Below are 26,327 nucleotides of genomic sequence, written 5' to 3'. Positions count from 1 at the left end.
GCACGTGATAATCAACTGACTAAAGTATAAATATAGAGAAAAATAAAAATGCTCTGGGCATAGGGAAAGTGCTTCAGTTCATTGAGGCTGGGGTCCTCTGCAGCTGCAAAAAGGCTAATTCATTCTTAAAGTGTCTTTGTGTCTTCTTTCAAGGAACCCGTGTGAACTCACACCTGCGTCTCGACATCTGAGACAGATCTGTATCACATCTCCCAAAGCTCGGGGTGTGGAAAGATCTTCTAAGAGGCAGAGGGAGTAGATATCCACGGAGAAGCAACAGTTGCTGCATGACATTGAGTTTGCACACAGCAACCATAGCAACGGAGACTATGCACAAGACCTGTTTGCGCAAGATCTAGCCCACTCAAATCCCAGCAAGTGCTGGCTTCCGGGGAGGGAGAGTCAGTTTTCTTCAGGGATGTGATCCCTAAGAGGCTGCACAGGCTCCACTAGATGCTCATACGTCTTGGAATGTATACGCAGCCCTAAGTGGGACTCAGTTAAAAAAAAAAAAGAGCTCATAAAGCTGGGAAGGAAAAGTGGTGGGAACAACAGGGAAGGTATGGAGGGGAGAGAATGGGGGTAGAGTTGATCAAAACACACTACGTGCATCTATGGAATTCTCAAACAACAACAAAAGAGAATTTGAAAAAAATTGCACAAGAGAAAGTGCGATTTTTGTTGTGTTTTTGCTGTGCTAGGGTTGAACCCAGATCCTTGTACACACTAGGCAAGTGCTGAGCTATACATCCTCCTTTAAATTTCACTGAGACACCTGTTAAGGTGAAAGCTTCATCCCTAGCCCCTGGCATCTATATACCCAAAGAGTCTGGAATGTTATGGTGGAGGTTCTACCCAAGTCCACCTCCAAACCCTGCTGCATTTCAGAAAGCTGGCCAAATGATGGCCCCTCCTCCAGAGATGCTCAAGACCACTCCCACAGGGTATTTAAACTGTCCCCCAGAGAACAGACTGGTGAGTTTTCAGGTCTCCCTTTCCTATCTCCTCTCTGGGGTGCTGGAAGGCCATCTTGGAGTGTTGTATCCATTAGACATGGACTTTTTCTAATTTGGTTGATTTGGTCTGATTTGGATTGCTGCATCGGCAGAGAGGCTTATCGGAGTGTAGAAACTTAGTGTTCCCAGGCTGTCTTTGAACTCACTATGTAGATCAGGCAGATGTTGAACTTAGGTTCATCCTAGCTCAGCCTCCTAAGTAGCTAGGGATGCAGGTATGTTATGCCTGACTTAAAGTTTATTTCTGTTTCCAGGAAAACTTCAAAGTAACAACTTACTGGATAACGGTACAAGGAGAATATCCCCATATATTGCTGGTATTAATCATTTAAACATTGTTACTAATTAAAAAGTTATTTTAAAATTTTGTGTCTTTGAGTGTTTTGTCTGCGGTGTATGTTTGTGTACATGTGTGCCTGGCACATGAGTAGGTTAGAAGAAGACACTGGATCCCTTGGGCCTGGAGTTACAGATGGCTGGTTGTGAGGCACCATGTGGGTGTGGGAATCAAACCCAGGTCCTCTGCAACAGCAGCAAGTGCTCTTAATGCTCAGCCATAGCTCCAGCCCACTGCTGATTTTTGTTTTGCTTTGTTTTTGTTTTTCGAGACAGGGTTTCTCTGTAGTTTTGGAGCCTGTCCTGGAAGTTGCTCTGTAGACCAGGCTGGCCTTGAACTCACAGAGATCGGCCTGCCCCTGCCTCCCAAGTGCAGGGATTAAAGGCGTGGGCCGCCATTGCCCGGCCTGCTAATCTTTTAAAAGACAGTGTCTGATACGGCTCAGCGTCTTAGTGTTCTATTGCTGTGAAGAGACACCATGGCAACTCCTATAAAAGAAGGCATTTAGCTGGCCACTGACCCCTGTTTCTGCCCTCTCCAGCTCGGGCAGAGGCCTTCCTCCACTCTCCTGAATTATAGGACTATCAATCCCACTGTTAACTGGAGTTCCCCCACCCAGATATAATAAATAGTGCCCGAAAACCAGCTCTATGACAAAGTCAGTAAGGCCGAGTCAGCATCTTCACAGCCAAGGTGAAGCGACGTGGCCCAGGCCAAGGCCACATGGCTGCGCCGGGGCAGACTCCTGGAAGCGTCTGCCTTCACGCCTTTTTAATTCCTGTGAGCCGTCTCCCTCTCCCTGGGCTTGTCTGCGGCTCACTGTTTCTGTGGGTCAATCATATAAGCCCTTAGGATTTCCCGGGTCACCTCAGCTTTCCAAGGAGCAGATGGGTTGAGAGAGGGGAGCAGAGGAGCCCAACAGAATTTGCAAGCTCTCTTCATTGATTTTCAGTGTTTCTAAGTATTTTGTGCCTCTCGTTTTCTCCCTGATCTTATCTTTTCTCCCTTCCTTCTCCCCCTCTTCCTCTCCTCTTCCTTCTTTCCTTCCTTCCTCCTCCTTCCCTTTCTCCTTCCTCTTTTCATCATGACTGAAGAGTGAGTCCAAGGCCTCACACATGTTAGGTAAGTGCTCCACCACTAAGCTATGCCCCCGAAATCTTCTTTATTTTGTGATATGGTCTTGATAAGTTGTTCAGGTTGGCCTTGAACTTGCAATCTTTTTGCCTCAACCTTTTGAGCAGCTAAGATTATAGATCTGTATTACCAGGCCTGGCTCTCTCTCTCTCCTAATCTTTCTTTTTCTTTGCCATCTCTTTTTACTTCGGATCTGGCATCAGTCCAAAGCCACCTCTGAGATAAGTTTGGCTGGAAGGTGTGTCCGTTTTGGTTTCGTCACTCTCAAATCTAGGCATCTGAGTTAATCAACATGGAAGGGCCGTGCCAGGCTTAGAGGTCCCTGGAAGGTCTGTGGCTCTGCTGTCAATTTCTCTTCCCCAGACTGCGTTGGGATAAAGTGTGAGAATGAGGCCCGGAGAGTGAGAGTCCTCTTGCTGCTCTCTGGATGAAAGGCACAGGACCTGGCCCACCTCGTCTCTGCAGGCTGTTTACTTGAACAACAGGCCAGGGCTGCTTTTCTGTTCAGTGGGCTACCTTCCCTGTAATACCAGCAGGCCAGAAAAAGGACAGCAACAGAGGGGATGGTTTCTCAGAAGTGTTATAGCTCAGGCATTCCAGCAGGGGGTGCTCTAACATACAAAGTGTGTGAATCCTTTTTTTTTTTCTTGCCTGTCTAAACACATGATCCTCCATTCCTTCTACCCTCACTGCATGGGGTTAATTTGTGTTTGCAGCGTGGGGAGATGAATTTTCCACAGGGATATTAGAGTGTTTAGAGCCCCGTGTTTAGGAAAGGTAGAACCACCAACATCTGAAACTCCCTCAACCCCTGGAAATATAAGGCTATAAATGCAACTTGTAGGAAGGAGGGAGGGAAAGTACGGGAGGGAGGAAGACAGAGGAAAAAAAACAGGGTAGGTCTAGTACCTACAAAGACCATTTTTGGAAATAAAATAGCAAAAGAAACAAATTGGAAGCCAAGGCTGAGCCTGCCAAAGCGGAGTGAGGACGCCAGATCCAGACCCAAATTTAATATACAATTTCTCTCCACTGCCCGAGCACCACCCATCTACTTATAATTTATAGATTCCAACTCCGAACTCAAGGGAATTGGGTTATGCAAGGGTTGCTAAGGAACAAGGGCAGACGTAGTAGGTAAGGCAGGGGTTGCTTAGTAACCAGGAGTCCCTGGGTGATGGAGTGGCCGGAGCAGGTTTAGAACTAACAAGGATCACTCACACTGCAGTCTCCTGAAAGCTCACATCTGTGATCTCTTGGCCTGGCATTGCTGGAGTTGGCCTCTCTTCTGATTCCCAGTCACCAAGGGCTTCCCACCACTCTCTCCCTGTCTCAACAGGAGGCTCGTCCTACAACAGGGTAGGAAGTCAAGCATACCAGGAGACAGGAGCTTCAGAAGGGCTGATGAGGAGCGGGGACAGTTGGGTTTGGAAGAAGGAAGGTCTTGTAGACAAACTGCTTGTAATTTTCCAACTCACTGAGACTGAGAGCCCAACTCATTGTGCCTGAGACTCCCAGGCCGGACCCTCACCCTGCCTCCAAGCCTGCACACTGTAGGGGCACACCTCCTCCCTCTTGAGAGACCTGGGCTCTCTACAGTGCTCCGTCTGCCTCGGCTCCACATGATGGCTCCGTCTGCCTCGGCTCCACATGATGGACGTGTTTCTGAGAGCTTTGCAGCCTCTTCCGTCACAGGTCCTTCCTCTGCAGTCCAGGCACACAGGTGTCCTCACTGTTTCCCGAGTCCCCAGGATACTCACACTCCCCTCTCTCGTATCACTTCTGTCACAGACGAGGGTGTCTGTCCTGGCTTCTTCCAGCTTCCCAAGCCCTGTTTATCTGCAGCTTCCTTAGCTTGACTTTCCCTTCAGCACGAGCCTGAACGCAGGCGTGCCGAGCCTCTTTGTGGTTCAAACCCTTGCCAGGGCTAGAGAGTGAGCTGGGGTCCTAATGTTCCTCATCCACAATCTGCTTCCTGGTTAACTCCTTGTAAGAAATTCTTTGAAGACTGAATATTTATAGCTGCAAAGATTGTTGTTCAAAACAAAGCCCTGGGATTTTGATTGACTTCACAATACCAGACATCTATCTATTCCCTCTGGTGAAACAGCCTTCAAATACAACCCAAGAGTGGTTAGTTACTCCTATAATAGTCATGCCACTCCCTTACCAGTGGGTACATCTTCCTCGGCAGGTTGGCATTGTAGTTCACAAGGTTCACTGCTGGCTAAGACCATTGGTGCCTTATCTCCCTCAGCAGCTTACATAGTCTTCTGGCACCGCGAAAGAGGGCAAGCAGGTAGGGAACTCCCATCCAGTTCTAGCTTCATTTCTTCATATCTTTAACCAGAGATGTGGTGGTGTCTTCAGCAATAGGAATGTTTTAAATTAAAGATGGGATCTTATTATGAGGCTTAGGCCAGCTGACATGGGACTTACTAAGTACACCAGACTGGCCTCAAATCACAGAAATCTGCCTGCTTCTTCCCCTCAAGCACTGGGTTTAAAGATGTGTGCCACCATGTTCAGGCAACAATAGGGTCCCATCATCTAGTTCCTGGTGGCTACCAAGAGTATTGGCAATATCCTATAGTGTTTGGGGGATTATGGGGTCTTTCAGACCAATAACTCATAAGGAGGAAGCTCCTGGTACTGAGATGTAAGCCTAATTAAAGAAAGAAAAAAAAATCCAACCAAATGAAAAAATGAAATGACCATGACTAGGGTGGTTATAGATTCTTGGGGAGATCCGCTGGTGTTTTTAACTAGACTGATGTACAACAACACACTTCTATGTAAAGAGTTATGTTTATACACATCAGAGAGAGGCCTGTCTTTGTAGGGGATAGTGGTGAATGCAGAGACCCATGGAGGCTGCAGTTGCTTAGAGCACACGATGCCTGAGTGCTTAGCCAACTGAGGCATCTGTATCACCTCCTTTGAGGCTCAGGGAATGCTGTGGAAAGAGAGAGTACAAGGAATTTAAGAGCCAGGGAGATAGGGAGAAGAGGTACAAATGTTGTCTTTAGAGCATGACACAGCCATTGCAGACATTTCACAGCAGCTGTGGTCGCCTGCACTGTACCTGCACGAGATGGGGCTTGCCAACAGCCGATCATGAATCACCTAGGGGCTGCTGGGGCCCTGTCCCTCCCTGATGAGTTATCAGCAACCGATGGATTCTAGGGGAGGGAAAGCCATTGCCTTTCTAGGAAACAGTAAGTCCAACAGGGTCCAATGGACAAGGACAGTTCCAAGTCTGTGGCCACACAGAGGGCCCTGGTTAAAACCAGTGGGCCACAAACAAATAGTCAAACAAACAAAAGACATGGGTTTGGGGAAAGAGAGCAGGGTGCGGATAAGAAGGGTGGGGGGATGAAACGAGGGCCAGCGGAAATGAAGAGAAGGAAATACACACTCATATGGAATTGTCAAAGAAAGATTCAACTGACAAAAAAGTATGAAAAACCATTGCAAACTACCAAAACACCACACCTGATGGGTGTGGTGGCTCACACCTTTGATCCCAGCTCTCTCGAGGCAGAATCAGATGGATTTCTGTGAGCTCGAGGCCAGCCTGGTCTAGAAGTGAGTTCTGGGCCAGTAAGGGTCACATAGTGAGACCATGTATCAAAAACAACCCTTTGACATCTCTGTGAAAGTCCTGGTGCTTTTTAAATCACTGAGACATGGCCTTGAATTTGAGATGATCTGCCTGCCTCAGCCTCCCGAGTTCTGGAGTCTCGTGCATGAGCTGCCAGGCCTGGCTACCAATTTGCTTTTGGGAAGGAGTGTGTGAAGTTTAGTTTTTGAACTGGTTTTGACCTGCTTGAGTGTTAAAGTTTGTCACAGACTTTTAAGACTTGGTTCCTTCAGTTTCATTCTCCTAATCATCTCTCTCATTTTTTCCAGAAACACTCCCCTGAACTTTGTGGTAGACATGGCATGCATTTCCTGAGTTCAAGCATGTGTTTGCATTATTAAATGACAGAATTGCTTTGTCTGTTTGGGAAACTTGTACAATTGCATGTACATTTTTTTTTTTCAGAGACAGGGTTTCTCTGTATTGCTTTGGAGGCTGTCCTGGAACTCGCTCTGTAGACCAGGCTGGCCTCGAACTCACAGAGATCTGCTTGCCCCTGCTTCCCTAGTGCTGGGATTAAAGGCGTGCGCCACCAATGCCCAGCTTGTTTTCATTTTCATTCAATTCTAAAAAAAATAAATTCCTTCTTAACTTTTATCTTAACCTATTTTTCTTTCAGTAGTGAGTGAGTTGCTCAGTTTCTACGAGTTTGTATGCTTTCTGTGGTGGTTGACATCCAGTTTTAATCTGTGCTGGTCAGATAGGATGCAGGATGTCATTTCAATTTTCTCGTATCTGTTGAGACATTCTTTATTTACAAGTAGGCAGTCAGTTTTGGAGAAGGTTCTATGAGGTTCTGGGAAGAATGTTTAGTCTTTCGAGTTTGTGTGAAATGTTTGTAAATATCTTTTAGGACCATTTATTTGGTTTGTAACATCGGTTAGCTGCAGCATTTCTCTGTTTAGTTTTTGTCTGGATGGTAAGAGCAGGGTGTTTATGTCACCCACCATCACTGAGTGTCAGTAAGTGATTCAAGTTGCCAGTGTTTCTTTTATGAACCTTGGTTCCCTTATGTTTGTGCATAAATATTTAGAGTTGCAGTATTCTCTTGGTGGGTGATTTGCGCGAAGCATTGTTTGCTTTGCCTATTTGCCAGGCATGACTTCACTTGCTACCCCAGAACAGAATGATCTGGAGGAATAGCTGAAACCATGGGGCATTGCCCTTACTAACCTGCTGAATGCCAAGCATGTGTCTATGGAAGCTCACTTGCTGGCCCACCCCACTTTAGAGTGTAAAACAAGAGTGCAAATGGTCCTGGACCCGGGCCTCGCGGGAGCTGCCTGGCTTTGGTCCACCTGTGCTGTCTCCTTCGTCTACTCTCATTGGTGCTGACTGCTTATTCCAGAAAGACTCCCGCAGCACTCTTCCAGAGGACCTGGGCTTGAGTCCCAGCACCCACACGTCAGCTCACGACTGTCTGTCACTCCAGTGCTGTGGGATCTGATGCCCTTTCATGGTCTCCATAGGCACCAGGCACAGGAGTGGTGCACAAATCCGGAGGCAAAGTGCCCATACCCATGCAGACAAATAAATGCTGACCAGCGTTTACCATCTAAGAGCTCAGTGACTGCTGACGGCAAGCGTCTGGCTGATGGAATAACCCTGGTCTGCCAAATGTCAGACCTGGAGCAGGAGCTCTAGCCTGGTGGCTCTAACAAGCTAGGCTGGCCCACCCACCTTCAGTAAGCCAGTTGGAAGGACTAATAGTGAAAGGCAGAAAAGCAGCTTTTTTCAATGTGGCTACCCCAGAGAGAGATCCAGTGAGCCAGCCTCTGCAGTCCATCTTCAGGGTTCTACAGGAGGGTAAGGTCTCAGCAGCAGAACTAGAGGGCGTGGTGTGGTCCCACTCATCAGTTTCTCCTGGTCCAGCCCAGCCTCTCCTTAAAGGTTGACTGACAAATCTTTCTTGGAGACAAGCTCCTCCTCTGGTTGCCCGAAGGCCTTTTCCCTTTAATTCCCCCCCCCGTGGACACCGTCACCTGGGTTGCTGGGAGATTGCAACTTCATGGAGTCTATTGTTTCGTTAGTCTGATTGATGGGGGAGAGCGCAGGCGTCTCGTGGACAGCCCTGATGCTGACCAGCAGCTGGATGCAGTGTCACATTTTTTTCTTTCTATATTTGATATGGTTCTTTGATATTCTACAGCCTCAGATTTCCTGCCCTCAGAGTCCACCCCCACCTCTGACTCTGTTTTGAGACAATACCTCACTGAATTGCCCATGCCAGCTGTGAACCGTGGTCCTCCTGACTCGACCTCCCCAGTAGCTGAGGTTACAGGTCTGCGGCACCAGGCCCGCTGAATCTCAGTCTGTTTCCTGGTGTATTTTCATTGTTCATAGTACTGGCCTTTGCAAAGCTGTTTTCTTTTTTTCTTTTTTTGGTTTTTACGAGACAGGGTTTCTCTGTATTGTTTCGGAGGCTATCGGTCCAGCCTGGCCTGGAACGCACAGAGATCTGCCTGCCTCTGCCTCCGAGTGCTGGGATTAAAGGCGTGCGCCACCACCGCCTGGCGCAAAGCTGTTTTCTTACACCTATTACACATACCACACTTGGGCCATGTTCCCTCATCCATCCCCTCCTGTTTTTCCTCTCCTCCCCTTTCTATGGCTCCATTTGCTCCCCTGGGCTGTTCTGGCCTACTTTCTTTTCGTGTATACACACGTGATTTTATGTATCTGTGTAAAATCTAGGGTCTACAGATGAAAGAAAATATGACAGAGCCGAGTGTGGTGGCGCCTGTTAACCGCAGCACTCAGGAGGCAGAGGCAGGAGGATCAGTGAGTTTGAGGCCAGCCTGGTCTGCAGAGTGAGTTCCAGGACAGCCAGGGATACACAGAGAAACCCTGTCTCAAAGAAAAAAAAGTAACATGATGTTTGTTGAATTCACTTAAAATGATAATCTCGTCACATCCCTTTTCTTGCAAATACCATCATTGCACTCTCTGTGAGCAAGGGTAATTCCATTGTGTGCGTGCACCATATTTTCTTTATCCACCCCTTGGCTGACAGGCCATAACAGATGTAACAGACAAGGTTGTGCATATCATTTTTGAGATATGCTGACCCAGAGTCCTCAGGCTAAACAGATGTGGTCTAGCCACCAACTGTACGCAGTTCTCTTCCTAGCTTCTTGAGGAAACTCCATGTACCGATTTTCACTGTGGCAGGGCTAGTTTATGTTCCCACCCACTGTACACTGTGTGAGTGCTCCCTGCTACCCCATCTCCCCTACCCTCCCCATCTCCCCACCCTCCCCATCTCCCCACCCTCCCCATCTCCCCACCCTCCCCATCTCCCCACCCTCCCCACCTCCCTTACTACCCCATCTCCCCACCCTCCTCATCTCCCCACCTTCCCCATCTCCCCACCCTCCTCATCTCCCCACCTTCCCCATCTCCCCACCCTCCTCATCTCCCCACCCTCCCCATCTCCCTTACTACCCCATCTCCCCACCCTCCTCATCTCCCCACCCTCCTCATCTCCCCACCCTCCCCATCTCCCCACCCTCCCCATCTCCCCACCCTCCCCATCTCCCTTACTACCCCATCTCCCCACCCTCCCCATCTCCCCACCCTCCCCATCTCCCCACCCTCCCCATCTCCCCACCCTCCCCATCTCCCCCACCCTCCACATCTCCCCCACCCTCCCCGTCTCCCTTATTACCCCATCTCCCTCATCCTCCCTATCTCCCCCACCCTCAACAGGGTGACTTGAGTGAGATGAACTCTCAGTGTTGTCTTAATTTGCATTTCTTTGGTGGCTAATGTAGTCTAGATTCCATCTTGATAGGATCTAGAAAGAACTGGAGACAGACCTTGAGGATACTTCCAGAAAGAATTAGCAGAGTGGTGGCATCTTCTGACCCTAACTCCAGGTGTCAGGATGAGAGAGAAGAGGAGGTTTGAGAGAGATGTGGAGACAGAACCCCCTCAGGAGGGAGCCTTACTAAGAGAGATCTTCACTCCCCAGACAGTACAGTGGGGATCCAAAGCAATAGAGAGGTTGGGTATGTGTGGCACATACCTTAAAGGTTTCTAGTGGGGGAGGGGCACAGAATCACGAGGCAGCAGTCTTCTTCCTTAATCTGTGACCTGTGTGAGGTCTTCCTTAATCTGTGACCTGTGTGAGGTCTTCCTTAATCTGTGACCTGTGTGAGGTCTTCCTTAATCTGTGACCTGTGTGAGGTCTCCCTTAATCTGTGACCTGTGTGAGGTCTCCCTTAATCTGTGACCTGTGTGAGGTCTTCCTTAATATGTGACCTGTGTGAGGTCTTCCTTAATCTGTGACCTGTGTGAAGTCTCCCTTAATCTGTGACCTGTGTGAGGTCTCCTTTAATATGTGATCTGTGAAGTGGCGATAGGGTGGGAGGCTGGGGGGGATGGTGGGGAGTGCGGGAGGAGGGGAGGGAGAGGAAACTGGGATTGACATGTGAAGCAGGCTATTTGAAATTAAAATAATAAAATAAAAAATGTGACCTGTGTAAGGCCTTTATTTGTGGCTTCCTTTGGAAGCACTGAAGATATCAGTCCTCTGTGTTGACCCTTCTGGTTGTAAACTGGCGGCATGCACTGGGGTCCCCACGCTGTCCTGAACAAGAGCATCGATGGGTTGCTCTTTGGGACTTGATCAGTCAGGACTGGGCCTATGGGCTCAGACATTCTGCCCACCATGAATTCCCTTTTTACCCTCAGTCTGGGAGAGACCCTGTAAAATGACTCTAAGTCTTAGGGTCTGTTAGTGTCCACTTCCTGTTCTATTAGACCCTATGGTTTGTTCGCAGTTCTCTCTGGTAGATCAGATGGACGTGGATGGAATCTTGTATCTCTCAGTATCCCCTGCTGTGTTCCGAGCACCGAGTCAAGGCTCTGTCTGCCAACTGGCCGTGGTGTGTTCTGCCTTCTCTACCTTCTGTTTTGATGATATCCTCCTCACCCCCCTTTCTCTGTGCCCTTGGTTGAGTGCCCTTCACTCCATCCTCAGAGACGACCTGAAATTTGAACTGCCAGCAGCTACCGCTGAGCAGCTCCCCAGGCTCTTAAGCTTCACTTCTAATGACTCCGGAAGATCATTTGTGACTACACATGTGGCATTTCATTGCAAACAGTCTCCATCCCCTCTGTCGCTCTTTTTGACATCTGAATTCATGAGATCATGACTTTTTCTCAGACTGTTGAAACCACCCCTTGAAGTGGCTGGCACATGCTGACAACTGACCCAACTTTCTCCGATGCACCTGACCTTCTCTGGGTCCTATTATTCAAGGACGCGATAGTCAATAAGCCTTTCTGCTCATTGGACAGGCATTTTTGATAGAGCAGCTGTCCATGGGTCATATCTGCCAGCATCTTGGAGGCATTGTCACAAAATGAGTTTGGAATTCATGGTAATATAATCGTTGTAAAAATATTTCTTACACTCTAAGAGACTGGAACTTTTGCTGGACCTCTTAGCCAGCGTTTAATAAGTCATTTAAGACTTAAGACTGCTAGCCTACTGTGTACTCAATCTGTTTATTTAACCTGTCTTTAAGAAAACAATATAACAACCGACATTACTTGCCTAGGATTTCCTATGTAGTTGACTTTAACAACCCAAGTTACTGCATAACTATAATGTTAAATTATGTACTCTTCCATGCCCCTGACCCAGAGGGCAATGCATGTGTGTTTGTATGTGTGCTATGATAATTATTTGCTGAAAACAAAACAGGTCAAAGGCAGCCTTATGAAACAATTATCCGCCATAATGCTGGAAGCAGTACATGGATATTGCTTAATAGCCTTTGTTGGTTTATTATCTGGGTCAGTTCGAGTCAGCAATTTAATCCCTTGTGAAACTTTGTTAAAGGTTTCTGAAAGCGTCCCTCATTCCTTCCCATTTGTGCTATTCGGTAAAAGAACAAAGCCCTCTGTTAGGGACAGATTCACAAGACAGACATCAGGTAGTCATAGGGACGCAGATGCAGACACATCCAACAGAGAGATTACAGACAAACCAGAAACTGTATGCTCTGGAGTGAACAGGAGAGACGTGGAGAGACGTGGAGAATCCGAATCGGGCTACTTCTCCAAGAGCAAGTCTTTAGATCGTTCCTTAATATGACAGGGACACATGCTGGTGACTCTATCTCTGATGTGTTTAACCAGTGAAAGATTTGCCAGATGCAGCCGGGTGGTGGCATGATCCCAGGGAGGCAGAGGCAGGCAGGTCTTTGAGGTCAAGACCAGCCAGGCTTCACAGAGAAACCACATCTTGAAAAACCAAAAAAAGAATTGATCAGGTGCTCTTCTTTTAACTGAGAGGAACTGGCAGCACACGTCTGTGAGAGGAACTCCTTAACACCAAGATGGCTCTTCCTTGGGCACGCACCCTCCTGAAGGGCCACAGATAGCTTACTTAGGCCCTCTTGTCACATAGATGTTCACCCTCCTGTATTCATTTGTTCTGTCTGCCATTCCTTAACATGATACCTCTTTGATCGGCTTTTTCCAGAGCCACTGACAGCAAGTTTTAAATTCTCTCAGGACAAATACTACTACTACTACTACTACTACTATTACTGCTACTACTACTAAAAATAAAGCACCAGAGAGACTAAGATGACTCTTCTAGAGATTTTCCTGGCTCTCACACCTGCTTCGCTCAACCCGTGTCTAACCTTCAACCTCTTCCCAGTGGCCTGTTCTTAAAGCTTCTTTCCAAACAGCCAGACCATCGTCTAGTTTCCTGTTTCTGCTGTTGCTGTCTCCTCTCCCCCTCCTCTTCCTCTTCTTCCTGCTTCTACCTCTCCTTTTGTGAAAGGGTCTCATGTAACCCAGACTGACTTCAGACCCACTGTTTGTCTGAGGCTGGCCTTGAATCTTGGCTTTTTCCTTCAAGTGCTGTGGTTTACAATTATACACCACCATGCCTGACTCGGCCCAGCTGCTTGCAAAGCCATCTTTTTCCATGAGACTATTCTGAATAATTTTGAGGCTGTGCTCATGGGCCTACTCTTAGACTGACTGCCTATAAGCCATGGGCAAGTTGCAAACTTCTTGACCTACTCAGAAGTGGAATTGGTTTCTCAAATCTGTACATTATTTGTATCAGCTGAACAAGCTGTAAGACTCCAAGTGTCACATGGCCAGGGCTGGCCATGGCTTCTCCAACTCGGCACCTCATTTGATTTCAGATCCTGAGTGTGAATGTGAAGGCCCCAGCCCTGCTGCTGCCCCATAGCCCTATATGGAGAAGAAAGGTCTCTCTGGGGTCTCCACATTCTATGTTTCCCTGTCTTACCTTACTGTCTGCGTGACGATTATTTCTTTCATTTTGTTTTGTTTTAATTCTTTTTTAAAATTTATTTTGGAACACTCTTATTTACATATCCATTTCCCCATTCCCTTGCCCTCCCATGCGTCCCATCGACCTCCACCCTCCACCCAGTCTCCAGGGACAGTGAGATCCTCTATGGGGGATCATCAAAGCCCATCACATCATTTGGGGGAGGGCCCAGGCCCTCCTTTCTGTATCTGGGCTGCAATAGTATCCCTCCATAGGGAATGGGCTCCCAAAGTCCATTTGTGACCCAGGAATAATCACTGGCTCCATTGTTAGAGGTTCCATAGACTGCCTTGGCCTCCTAGCTGGCATCCACATTCAGAGGGCTTGGTTTGGTCCAATGCTGGTTCCCCCACTTTATGACTAGGGTCTGTGTGCTCACATTAGGTCATGTCAATTGTTTCTGTGGGTATCTCCAGTTCCATCTTTGTTCATTTGCTCATCCCTCCTCCCTTTCCACAACTGCTGGTTATGGTGACTATTATTTCCAATTCCAGAGTGTATGCATGAGGTATTCCAGGAGCACAGGCATGTACTCCTTGACCTTGATCTTGCCAGTGTGGGAAAAGGCTGTGATTTTTTTATCTCCTTAGCTGTGTGAGTGGATCATCCTTGCCTAGATTCTGGTCTTACAACTAAATAATCCCTCTGTATTTACTAACAATTGTAACAGGATGTTCCCATTTCATCCCAAAGAGAAAAGCCTATGCCAGGCTGTTTTCTGTCTCCAGGGACTACATCTGTGTCTGGACCCAAGGCTTACTGTGGTCCTCACTGACACTGACACATCACATACTGGCAGAAGGTTGTCTCTGGGAGGAGGAAATGTTTCCAACCGTCATTTCTTTCTTTAAAAAATTAAAATTATTTTATGTGTATGGGTGTCTTGCCTGAATGAACACCTATGCACCACATGTGTGTAGTGCCTGTGGAGGCCAGAAGAAGGCAGACAATCCCTTGGAACTGGAATTACAGATTGTTGTGGGCTGCTATGCTGTGTGGGTGCTGGGAATTCAACCCTGGACCTCAGGAAGAGCAGCTAGTGCTCTTAACCACTGAGCCATCTCTCTCTCTCTCTCTAATCCCATGATTATTTTGTGTGTGTGTGTGTGTGTGTGTGTGTGTGTGTGTGTGTGAGTGTGTGAGACCAGAGGTTTAAAAACCAATGTCTTCCTGTATCTCTGCCCACCATTTTTTTAAAGACAAGGTCTCTGAGCCTGGAGCTCACTGCTGTGACTTAACTGGCTAGTGAGCTCCAGAGATTCCCCTGTCTCTGCCTTTTCCCCTGGGATTGCAGGTGTACGATGCCAAGCTTGGCTCTCTACACGGGTGACTGCAGGCGTGTGCTGCCATGTTTCCTCTTTACACGGGTGACTGCAGGCGTGTGCTGCCATGTTTCCTCTTTACACGGTGACTGCAGGCGTGTGCTGCCATGTTTCCTCTCTACACGGGTGACTGCAGGCGTGTGCTGCCATATTTCCTCTCTACACGGTGACTGCAGGCGTGTGCTGCCATGTTTCCTCTCTACACGGGTGACTGCAGGCGTGTGCTGCCATGTTTCCTCTCTACACGGTGACTGCAGGCGTGTGCTGCCATGTTTCCTCTCTACACGGTGACTGCAGGCGTGTGCTGCCATGTTTCCTCTTTACACGGTGACTGCAGGCGTGTGCTGCCATGTTTCCTCTCTACACGGGTGACTGCAGGCGTGTGCTGCCATGTTTCCTCTTTACACGGTGACTGCAGGCGTGTGCTGCCATGTTTCCTCTTTACACGGTGACTGCAGGCGTGTGCTGCCATGTTTCCTCTTTACACGGGTGACTGCAGGCGTGTGCTGCCATGTTTCCTCTCTACACGGGTGACTGCAGGCGTGTGCTGCCATGCTTCCTCTCTACACGGGTGACTGCAGGCGTGTGCTGCCATGTTTGCCTCTCTACACGGGTGACTGCAGGCGTGTGCTGCCATGTTTCCTCTTTACACGGGTGACTGCAGGCGTGTGCTGCCATGTTTGCCTCTTTACACGGGTGACTGCAGGCGTGTGCTGCCATGTTTGCCTCTTTACACGGGTGACTGCAGGCGTGTGCTGCCAAGCTTGGCCCTCTACATGGGTGCTGGGATCAGCCTCAGGTCCTCAAGCCTTCATTTCAAGCATGTTACTGACTGAGCCATCTTCCTAGTCTGATGACCTTTATTTATCTAGTCTCTCCCCTGCTCTATCTGCTTCTTAAAAAGTGCTCACTGTAGGGGTCATTTCACCAACCTACTCTACTCTTCCTTCTAGAACTTAGTTTTCTGCTCATCCCCTCCTTGGAAGAGGTAGAAGAAGAGGACATTTATAAGGCAGTGGTTCTCAACCTCTGGGACATGACCCCTTGAGGGAGACCAAACAATTCTTTGACTGGGGTCACCTAAGACCATCAGAAATACCAGAGGTTAACATTATGATTCATAAAAGTAGCAAAATTTCAGTAATGAAGTAGCATTGAAGATAGTTTTATGGTTGGGTGTTGCCACAACATGAGGAACCGTATCAAAGAATCACACTGTTAGGAAGTTGAGAACCACTGGTATGAGGGATGAGCATGGATTTTCTGTTTATGAGAAATAGGATTGGAATCTCAGCTCTGCTGCTCATTGGCCTCTGTTTCCTCGTGTGGAGTTGGGGTAGTGGTGGGACCTCATTGGGTTGTGTGGCTGTCATAACGCCTTGATTGACGATAAATCTTGAGTCTCCCTTCTGCTCTTGGACCTGTCTCGTCTTAGCAGCGCTGCTGCCATCTTGGTCTCTTCCATCTCAGCTTGTATCCCACTTAGCTCTTGGTTGGTGTAGATGAAGGGGTAGCCTTGTATTTTCCAGAGCCACTCAGGGACAATGTCCAGGACAGACCCTTGTCTTACTCCTGATGCCCTGGGCTGAGCTTGAATCTATGTAGTTTTGTTCTTTAACAAGGCTGGCCCAAGTGAGTCTGAGCTCTGGGCTTGTTCAGCTGTCATCCACTGTGAGTGAGAAATCCATCAGATACTTTCTTCTATCCCTCTCCATCCCAAACACTTGTCGTTCCCTTCCAGGAGCGGGTGCCTACAATGTCAACAAGACAGCACTGCTAGGTCTTACTAGGACACTGGCACTTGAGCTGGCTCCCAAGAACATCTGGATAATTGTCTGGTTCCAGGAATGATTAAGACTGACTTCAGCAAAGTGGTGAGGACTGGGTGTTCCCAACCTGGCAGCATGCTGAGGTCCTCACTGTCCTCTGAACTCAGCTGGAGCTCAGTCCACTGACGCTGCAAAAGGCAACCATGGCTGCTTGGCCAGGTGGCCACTTTAGAGTCCCAGCCATTTCTTTGTCTTAGTTGTGTTGATTCAGATGTCACTTCTCTTCACCTTGATTTATAGCAGCGTGGCGAGTGGGGTTTGCTGCTTTGGTGGTCTGAGCATAGCTGGGAGCTGCAGGTGAGGATAGTTTATTTCTCTACTGACTGGCTTTCCCCTTGCTGAAGTCTGGGCTTGCATGGCTGAATCCTTCCAAGCTCCATGGCACCCATACCATCTGTGGTCCTTGGGCTCCATGGCACCCGTACCATCTGTGGTCCTTGGGCACCAGGGCATTGGAATCAGAGTGCAAATATTCTTCCCACGCAGGATCATCTTTTCTGTGCTCAGCAGATACCAGCTACATCACTGGAGAGAAGCTCGTGGTGGTTAGCTGTTCCTCTCGGCTCTGAGGGGTTTGGAGGACTGGTCACCTGAGGGCAGCAGCATCTGAGGAGAGGGTCTGCAGCTTGGCTAGGCTAGCAGTTTGGGGTTTGCTTCTGCTAGGCTAGAAGAAGGAAACCCATTAGCATCTCATCTCAGGATTCACCACAGGACCACTGTAGATCTGAACGACCTCACCAACATCTGAGGCTCTGAGTATGAGCTGTGGGCTTAATGATGTAATGGGCTTGGCATTCTGGAAGAATCTTAAGGGAAAGGAGTGGAAGCTAAGGTCCTAAAGGATCCCCAAACTTTCTCTGTAATTTGTGCTTTACATTTATCTTTCCTAGAATAAAATCAGATTTGTTCTTGCCTCTGGAAGCTTCTGTCAAGGGTGGGGTGGAGAGAAGCATGGGAGGCACAGACCTTTCCTGTCTGCTGTGGCAGACTATCATGCTGGGGACTGGAAGCAGGCCAGGGACTTGCTGAACCTTTTCCCTCCTGGCAATGAGTGGAGACAACATTGTCTGCTTGTGGAGCAGTGGGGGCGTCACCCAGAGGGTGAGCCCTGTTTCTAGATGGAGTGGAGAGAAGGGGGCTTTGGGTGCAATGGAGCAGTGTTCAAAGATGGGAACTGGTGACCCTGTGACGTATGCTCGGATTGGGGAAGACTGATATTGGGAGAGGAGAGGCTGAGGAGCAAACACAGGTAAAACTGGTGTGTGTGTGTGTGTGTGTGTGTGTGTGTGTGTAGAAGGTTTGCATTCCACACATGGTTCTAGTCTCCTTCATGTCCAGAACCAGTGAGGTGAAGGTGTGCCCCTACCTATGGGGGGAACAGTGAGGAGCAGCAGAAGGGCCAATGACTTCGACTTCACCTGCTGTGTCCTTGTTGCTCACATGTCACAGCCTCCTGGTGGCCTCTTTGAGCTGAGCAAGAATGAGGTCTGAAATGCTGAAGCCAGGGTCTGTGTTGATGTACATGGCCTGTGTTGCCACCAAAGGCCACAAAGATGCCCAGGTTCTGGGCTACCACCTGTGGCAATGTTGGGATCTGAGGGATGAGCTGCTGCCAGGGCCATCCTGGGCCAGTGTCATCTGGGTCATATCTGGGTCCAAGGCCCCATTCTACCCATTGCATTGTAGCAATTGCATTGTAGCCATATGCATAGTAACCATTACATAGTAACCATTACATTGTAGCCCCATGCATAGTAGCCATTGCATAGTAACCATTACATAGTAACCATTGCATAGCAACCATTACATAGTAACCATTGCATAGTAACCATTACATTGTAGCCATTGCATAGTAACCATTACATAGTAACCATTGCATAGTAACCATTACAATGTAGCCATTGCACTGTAATCATTGCATAGTAACCATTGCATTGTAGCCATTGTATTGTAACCATTGCATTGTATCCATTGCATTCATGTCTGGGCTCCTGATACTACCGAAGGCTGTGCAGATGCCCTGGGGTCTGGGCCTATACCTGAGGCCACAGTGGTGCCTAAGGGTCATGCTGCTGCCAAGGTCATACAGATTGGGGTGGCCTATGTGCCACACAGGGCCATGGTGATGCTCAGTCGAGCTGTGATGGGGGGCCATGTCTCTGTCCGTGACTCTACCATAGCCAGGGTCTCTGTTGATGTCTGTGGCTCCTGTTATCATTGAAGGATGTGTGATGGCCCTGGCCTGGGCTGCCACCTGGGGCTGTGCTGGAGTCTGGGAGAGTTGACCCCACCCTTTTCTGGCCATGGGATAGTGGACCTGACAACCCAGAACAAGAAGCTGGTCTTGCCCCTCACAGAAGAGCTCCCTCCCCCACCTGCCCCCACACTTGAGAAAGCTGGCCCCACCCCTCACCACAGACTTGAAAGCTGGCTCCATCCCTCACCTGAAGGGGGAGGCTCCAGCTGCCCAGACTGACCAACTCAGCTACCACCCAGGCACATATCCAGGGCTTTGAGTTGGCACTCCCCACATCTGCCCCATCTATGACCTGCTGGAGCACACGAAGGGACAGGTGCTGCCAAACCGTAGCCGCAGGATCACCACAACTTGGGGCAACAGCGGGATGTCTGAGAGGAGTTTCTGTGAGGGTCCAGTATTGATTGTGTGGCAGAGCCAGAGGCCTTGAACCTGACCAACAACACATTGCACAATGAACATTTGTAAGGAAAGCGGTTTGGACAAAAGGGTCTATTGCATCCCAATGCCACTAAGATGAATGAGGAGGGAATGGAGAAGCAGGGAAGACAGAGGAGCAAAGCACATTTTTTAGTTTGTGTTTTAAATTACTATTGTTAGTTTTATTTTTATGACTTCATAAGTTTTCCTTTTGGTGGACATTACAAGGGCAAAGGATGAATATGGAGGGACTGGGAAATGAGTGGGATTGGACTGTATGATAAGAAATTCCTCAAGAATCAATAAAAATTATGTAAAAAATCCAGTGGTTGGAATCCCTGGTTCATAAATCAGTGGTATTTGGAGACAAAGCCTATGGAGATGAATTAGTGGTAGATGAACAATGGGAATGGGACCTAGGCTGGAGTTAGCGGCTTTATGTAGGCTGGACTAGAATTTTAGAGTTTTTGTTTCTCTTAATCTTTAAAGGCTAAGAGATACTGCCCTTTAATGCAGGAAATACTCCGTAAATCCCAGTGAGTAAAAATGTGATTTGTTGGTCATTTTATTAGTCGATCCAGAGAGGGTCGGTTGTCTGTATTTATATACAGCTCGGCAAGGCTAGGGTTTGAATTCAAGTTCGTCTCTCAGCCGGCCTCCATGCAAAAGTGACAGTCAGACTGCAGTCCAGCTCTCTCCTGTGGTCCCTGCATGGTCTGGTTTCTTTTGAGAGCGGAGCCCAAGCACGGATTTTAGGATAGGTTATGGAGCGGAAGAGAGGGATCGAGTGGTGGGAGGTCAGGAAAGTGAAAAGCTGCTGCGTCCCTGTTACAGGCGTAGGTTGGAGTCCAGAGGGCCCTGTCGAGATTCCTTAGTTCTTACGTTTAGGAAGAAGAATTACATCAAGGACACATGGACAGTGACAGATAGTCAGTTGTTTTAAGACAGAGAAAGACGTCCTCTGGAATGGAAGTCGGCCAGTGAGCTGGGACAAGTCTGGGTCTTGAGAGCTCATGGAGAGTGCGTGTCCCTTACAGACTGCTTGCTTGTATAGTGTCACCTTCCTAACATTCAGCATTAGAGACACCACCCCGACCCGGCCTCTCGCATACAGCCCACGATGGGAGGGCTTTTCAGTCTGGCTCTGCTATTAGATTCTCACACACGCCCTTGGCCCTCCCTTTTCACTCCATCCCCCTACTTCATCTTGGAGGAAGCTACTGCAGTCCACAGGGCTGTCTCCCCCAGGTTCTCCAGATAAGAGTCTCACAAGTGACATGTGTCTACTCTGACAACGGCAGGGGAACACTGATCTCTGGGTCATCACCTCTGTCCATCAAGAGTTGTAGGGTGGTGGATTATCAACCCCTGTTTCTAACCAGAAAAGAAAATACTGTTCCACAGTCCAGTGACTCAAGGACAACAGGAAACAAGCAGCTCACCCCAGTCACATCTGAAATTGGAATGAGGCCAGAAGATGTGAGCAGGGCACTGACCACGCCTGCAGCAGTCTCTGGGAAGCAACATTTCATGCTCTCAAATGTGTTTGGGGGACAACACTCAGTCCATTGCTTCTGTGATACTCCAGGGAGAAAGTGAACTCTTCTTCACAAGATGAAACAATCGGTCCACTTCCCAAAAGGACTGGCGTTCAGAAATGTCTGGAAGCTTTCAAGCTGCTAATCTCAAATCTCCACTAATGGTTTGAGCAGTCCTGTGGCTGTCCCTCGGGGTTACCAGGAGAAACCAGAGAATGAGAAGGATGGAAAGGCAGGAAGGGAGGATCACAGAGACAACCCTTAATTAGCTAATCATACATAAAAGGAACTGGGTGTCTTTCAACAACTCAATGTTCTATTTGCTACAAATAGAATTGCTTAAGTGCAAAGCTTTAAAATCATCAGACATAATTTTAAAATCCCCCCTAGTTTCTCTAAGCTAATATCAGAACGCTTTTAGAATGTGAAGACCCCAGAAGGAAAAATGTGCAGGGCTGCCTTCTATCTGGTGTCTGGTGACTCAGCTTCCTAAAACAACAGAGAAAAGGTGCTGGTGGCAATGGTGGGTGCCTTGGTGACCTGAAGAATGCCAAGAGTGGATCTGCGATGTGGGGATCTGGAGCTATAACAACCAGATCTTTCAGTGGTAACCCGACTGGAGTACCAGCCATTTAGAATTGCCCTGGGACTGACTGTATAAAAAGATGAACTGTTCCATCTGCAAGGAAGGTCACGTGGGCCAACTAAACCACTTACATGACATTTGGCTAACTTATGGGGAATTTCTTTTAATGGGTAGGAGAAATGAGTGCAAAATATCGTCCGAAAGACACTGTCATCACCCTTGTTTTAACCTACTAGTGCTGCTGTAATCAAACAAGCGATTGAATAGAGGCTGAAGAGATGACACAGCAGTTAGGGGAATTTGTTGCTCTTATAGAGGACCTGGGTTTTGTTTCAGAACCCATATTATGGCTCACAAACTGCCTTTAGCTACAATTCCAGGGACCCATCAACTTCTTTTGTCATTTGAAGACGCCAGGCACACAAAGTATGCATCCCCCCAATCTTTAAAAATACTTCTTAAAGAACAGTAGAATATTTAATTATTTTATTTATTTATTATTGAGACAAGTCTCATGTGTCTCAGGCTGGCCTTGAACTTGCTGTGCAGCCTTGTTTCTACCTCTTGAGTGACAGACAGGATTACAGATTAGCTCAGTGTATGTGGTATTGGGAAGAGAACCTAGAATGTTGTGCAGTCTAGGCAGGCATTTTACTAACAGCTATAGTCTCAGTCCATAATGGAGAATTTATAAAGAATGCACTTCATCCTTACAGTTTTGGAGGCTGTGAAGGCAGCAGCATTTGGTGTCTGGTAAAGATTGTTCTCTGCTTCCAAGATGGTATCTCGCTGCTGTGTCCTCACGTGGTGGAAGAGAAATACAGACCATACTCCCTTGAGCCCTTTTATCAATTACTTAATTTATTAGCTCTTTGAGAGTTTCACACAGTGTGTTTTGATCATGTTCACCCCTCCCTCAAATCTTATCATCTATCATACCCAGCTATTAGTCTTTCCAGCTGCAGTAATGTCTGGCCTGGAAAGACATGCCTGCTGGTGTATTGGTGGTCAAATATCATGGAGTAACCAACCGCTTTCTGATTAAATTCTACCCCACATGATGAAACTCAGGCCTGGTACCATCCTCAGGCCTAGGACTACAGCTCACAGGTCAGAAAGCCTCATGGAGAACTTATTACTGTTATGCAGCTATATGGATACATGGTTAAACTGACTCCTAATGGCTTATGGAACCCTTGAAAGGTCTTAATACCACCCGTAAGGTCTCTGATCTCATAATGTAATCCTCTCCTAAAGGCCCTGTCTCTGAATACTATCACAATAGTGATTAAATTTCAAGCTAGGAACTTAGGATGACATGTTCAGACCATAAAACTTTTAATAAGTTTACACCCAAGTACAGAATAGATCCCTACAGTCTACATCAGGGAAAGTCATAATATTTCTCCAATTCATTATGTTTTTCTTCCCCAACCTTTTGAACTGTCAGCTAACTTCACACCAAACCTTTCTGGGAGACTTTGCCTTGCTTTACTTGCTGAGGCTAAGCATAGATGCAGGTGTGAGGGGGTGTAGCCTCCTGAGGATTCATAATCCAACCTACATTCTTGTCACAGAGGCTATTTCTTTCTCCCAACTTGGTGCCTTCTCTCCAGCAAACAGGGTCTCTATCCTTTCTCAGAAGAGCATGAAACACAACCATCACCTGCCTTGGAAACAACTTCTCAAGGAAAAGAGAACTGGAAAAAAAATCACGCAAAAATTTCAATTCACCTCACCTTGCCTTCCCCTGCAGAGGGGCCAGGGACTTGTCACGTAGGGCTGGTGGGAAATACAGTCCAGAAATCAGGCTCCTTGACCTCCAGTGTTGGCTCGATCATGAGCAAGCCCCCTGAGAGTCTCCCCAGCTCCCTGTACCGCACCATTGATCAGAAGGTTTTAGAAAAACATGTTTCTTGTGTGTACATTTGTGGGTCTGTGTGAGTGTATGCTCCATGAGTTAAAGGGAGCGTGGAGGTCAGAGGGGCACCTCATGCCCTGGAGTTGGAGCTGCAGGTGGATTGTGAGCCTCCTGATGTGGGTGCAGTCTGTCCTCTGGAAGAGCAGGGAGCCCTCTTAACTGCGGAGCCATCTTTCCAGTCCCAAAGACTTTTGCTTATTTGCTTTTTGTTTTGTTTTCAGCAAGAATGTTTCAGTTTGAACTGGAACAGCCCTCCAGGACTGTACTCACTTCTGCTAATGCCTTGAGAAGCCCAAGGGACTTCATTGTGGTACGGGTGATCCCTTCCCACTTTGCAGCCAACGAATGTATTCTTTGTAAGGCCTTCGGTATCTCACACAGATCTGATGAAGAGATTCTTATTTGGTATAGAATCAATACTTTAAAAAATTAAGGCAATGCTTGTCCCACTCAGGTACCAGTGATTAAATGTGATAACAGTGATTAAATGAATTAATGTCTGCACACCTTAGCTTGAAAAGGAATGAAAAAGAGAACCAGCCTGTGGCAGTCAGAGCTGTGTTGATAGGAGGTGCGATGAAGGGTCCTCTTGGACACACAGATGTTTACTGTCGTCCAGTGGCTGGTGCTCTAACTGCTGGGTACAGGCTTAAAGATTTGTCGGTCTCATCTTGTCCTCACTGGTCTAGGGCTCACGATGGCTAAACCCAGGCAGCAAAACCAACAGAGGCCAGAGTTCTCACACCGAGCAACCTTGCATTCCGCCCTGTGTTATCACATTACTCCAAATCCATGGTCTTTTAGTGATTGCAACGGGAGAATTTTTGGCTCTTTCCTTCCTGACAGTGTGTGCATGTGTACATGCATGCGTGCGTGTACATGTATGTGTGTGTGTGTGTGTGTGTGTGTGTGTGTGTGTGTGTGTTTGTGTGACTTACAAATAACTTCTGGATTGAGTGATTTCTGGCCAAAAAATAAAAGCAAAATCACCCCACTTGACAATAGATCCAGAGAAAACTGGTAATAAAACCATGCTAACTCTAAGATATGGGAGGAACCAAGCTGGGTCTGGGAGGAACTGAGTGGGTAGCTTTTGTTCCTGTTTGAAAGTTACTGTAGTATAATCGTATCATGTTTTCTCATTGTCTGTACATTGGGCATGCTTATTGGGTATAATATTTTCTTTGTTTCCCTGTTCTTTACTGGTAGGTTGGTCTGATGATCAACATGTAAAACCTTTAAAAAAGAATTTTAGGAACTATCAATGTGAGATAAAGTCATTTTGTTCACCTGATGAATAAAGACATATCTAAGATACTTTTGTGATCATGCCCCCTCCTTCAAAATGTCCATTGCATGGAAATGTCCTAATATTGACACTCTTACCCTGCCCAACGGAGAGTGTGGTGACAGAGTTAACTATTTCAAAGAGTGTGAAAGGTGAAGGAAGTGTCCCTTCTACCATTGAGTCCTGGGGTACAGTATCCCTTCCCCCAGGCACTCACTGTTGACAACGACAGCCCATTCCCGTGCCAGCAGATGTGGCACTTACTCCGTGTGGCTCATCTCAGTCTTTTCTTCTGTGTCTAGTCACCAATATTTACTGTACCTGGGACTCCATACCCATGCTATGAGCTTTCCTAGTCAGTGAAATAACTGTGGTACAATCTTGCAATAAGTGAAGAAAAGGATTGGAGAGGGATTAGCTGCTGCTGGTGACTTTAAACAACTATAAAATTTTATTTGCAGAGAGGCAGCTTTTCATTCTGCACTCCTATCACTGTCAGAAAAACTGCGGTTTTGTTGTTGGCTTAATTTTTTTTTTGAGATGAAGCTGTGCTTTGCAGTCCAGGTTGAGCTTGACTTGGTGATCCTTCTGTCTTAACTGTTGGAGTGCTGGGATTATGGATGTGAGCCCATGACACGCTGTTAAAGCTGTGGCTTTATAACACGAGTCTGCCTATGCTGCTGTAACAAAATGTCTGAGGACGGGTACTTCATAGAGAATGGACCCTTTATCTGCTTTACAGTTCTGAGGGCTGGGGAGTCCAAAAGCAAGGTGACAGCAAGTTCAGGTTCATTCTCTTCACTTCCAAGATGATATCTTGAAATTCTGCATCATAGGGAGGAGAGAAGAGAGTGGTAGCAAGGGAAGAGCAGGAGAGAGCCGAATGCAGCATGAAGCCTCCTTTTTAAAAGCTGGAGTCTCGTTCACTAGTGGTGATGCCTTCATGACCCAGCCACCTCCTAAAGACCCGCCTCTTTGGAATGGTTATTAAAAATATTCTGTGGGGACTGGAGAGACGGCTCAGGGGTCAAGAACACTTGTTGCTCTTGCAGGGGAGCCAGGTCCAGTTTTTAGCATCCACATGGTGGCTCCCGGCTATCTGCAACTGCTATTCCAAGGGATCTGGAGTCTTCTTCTGACCTCTGAAGGCACACATGTGGTGCATAGGCGTACATGCTAGGCAAACATTCATACACACACTACATGTGTTTCCATGGCAGCCAGTTTTGGATCCCTAAAACTGGAGTTACAGGCAGTTGTGACCTGTTATGTGGGCTCTCTAACTAAACCCAGCAAGAGCAGCAAGTGCTTTTAACAGCTGAGCTAACTGCAGCTCCAAGGCCCACCTCTTAATACCATCACATTGGCTGTTAGGGTTCAATGCCTGAATTTTGGAAGAGACGCACTCACCTATAGCTAGGTAGTGACTTGAGGTAGATGAAACCCTTTGGGCTGTCTTTCCATTAGCTTAAAATGAGACCAGAGTCCTTTGAGTTACAAATGTTCTTCCAAGTCCTGTCCCTGCCTTTCATGTCACTTTTCCCTTTAACCACCACTTGCCCTTGGAAGCTTGGCCCCTGCTGTTTACAGGGCATGGGCATCATTGCTGCAGAGCCTTGTTCCTTCTCCTCATGGGGCGTGGGCATCATCACTGTAGAGTCTTGTTCCTTCTCCTCATGGGGCGTGGGCATCATCGCTGTAGAGTC

The sequence above is a fragment of the Mesocricetus auratus genome, unplaced genomic scaffold (assembly GCF_017639785.1).
Source record: "Mesocricetus auratus isolate SY011 unplaced genomic scaffold, BCM_Maur_2.0 Super-Scaffold_100707, whole genome shotgun sequence".
Taxonomy (NCBI): Eukaryota; Metazoa; Chordata; class Mammalia; order Rodentia; family Cricetidae; genus Mesocricetus; species Mesocricetus auratus.
This window is presented reverse-complemented; position numbering follows the sequence as displayed.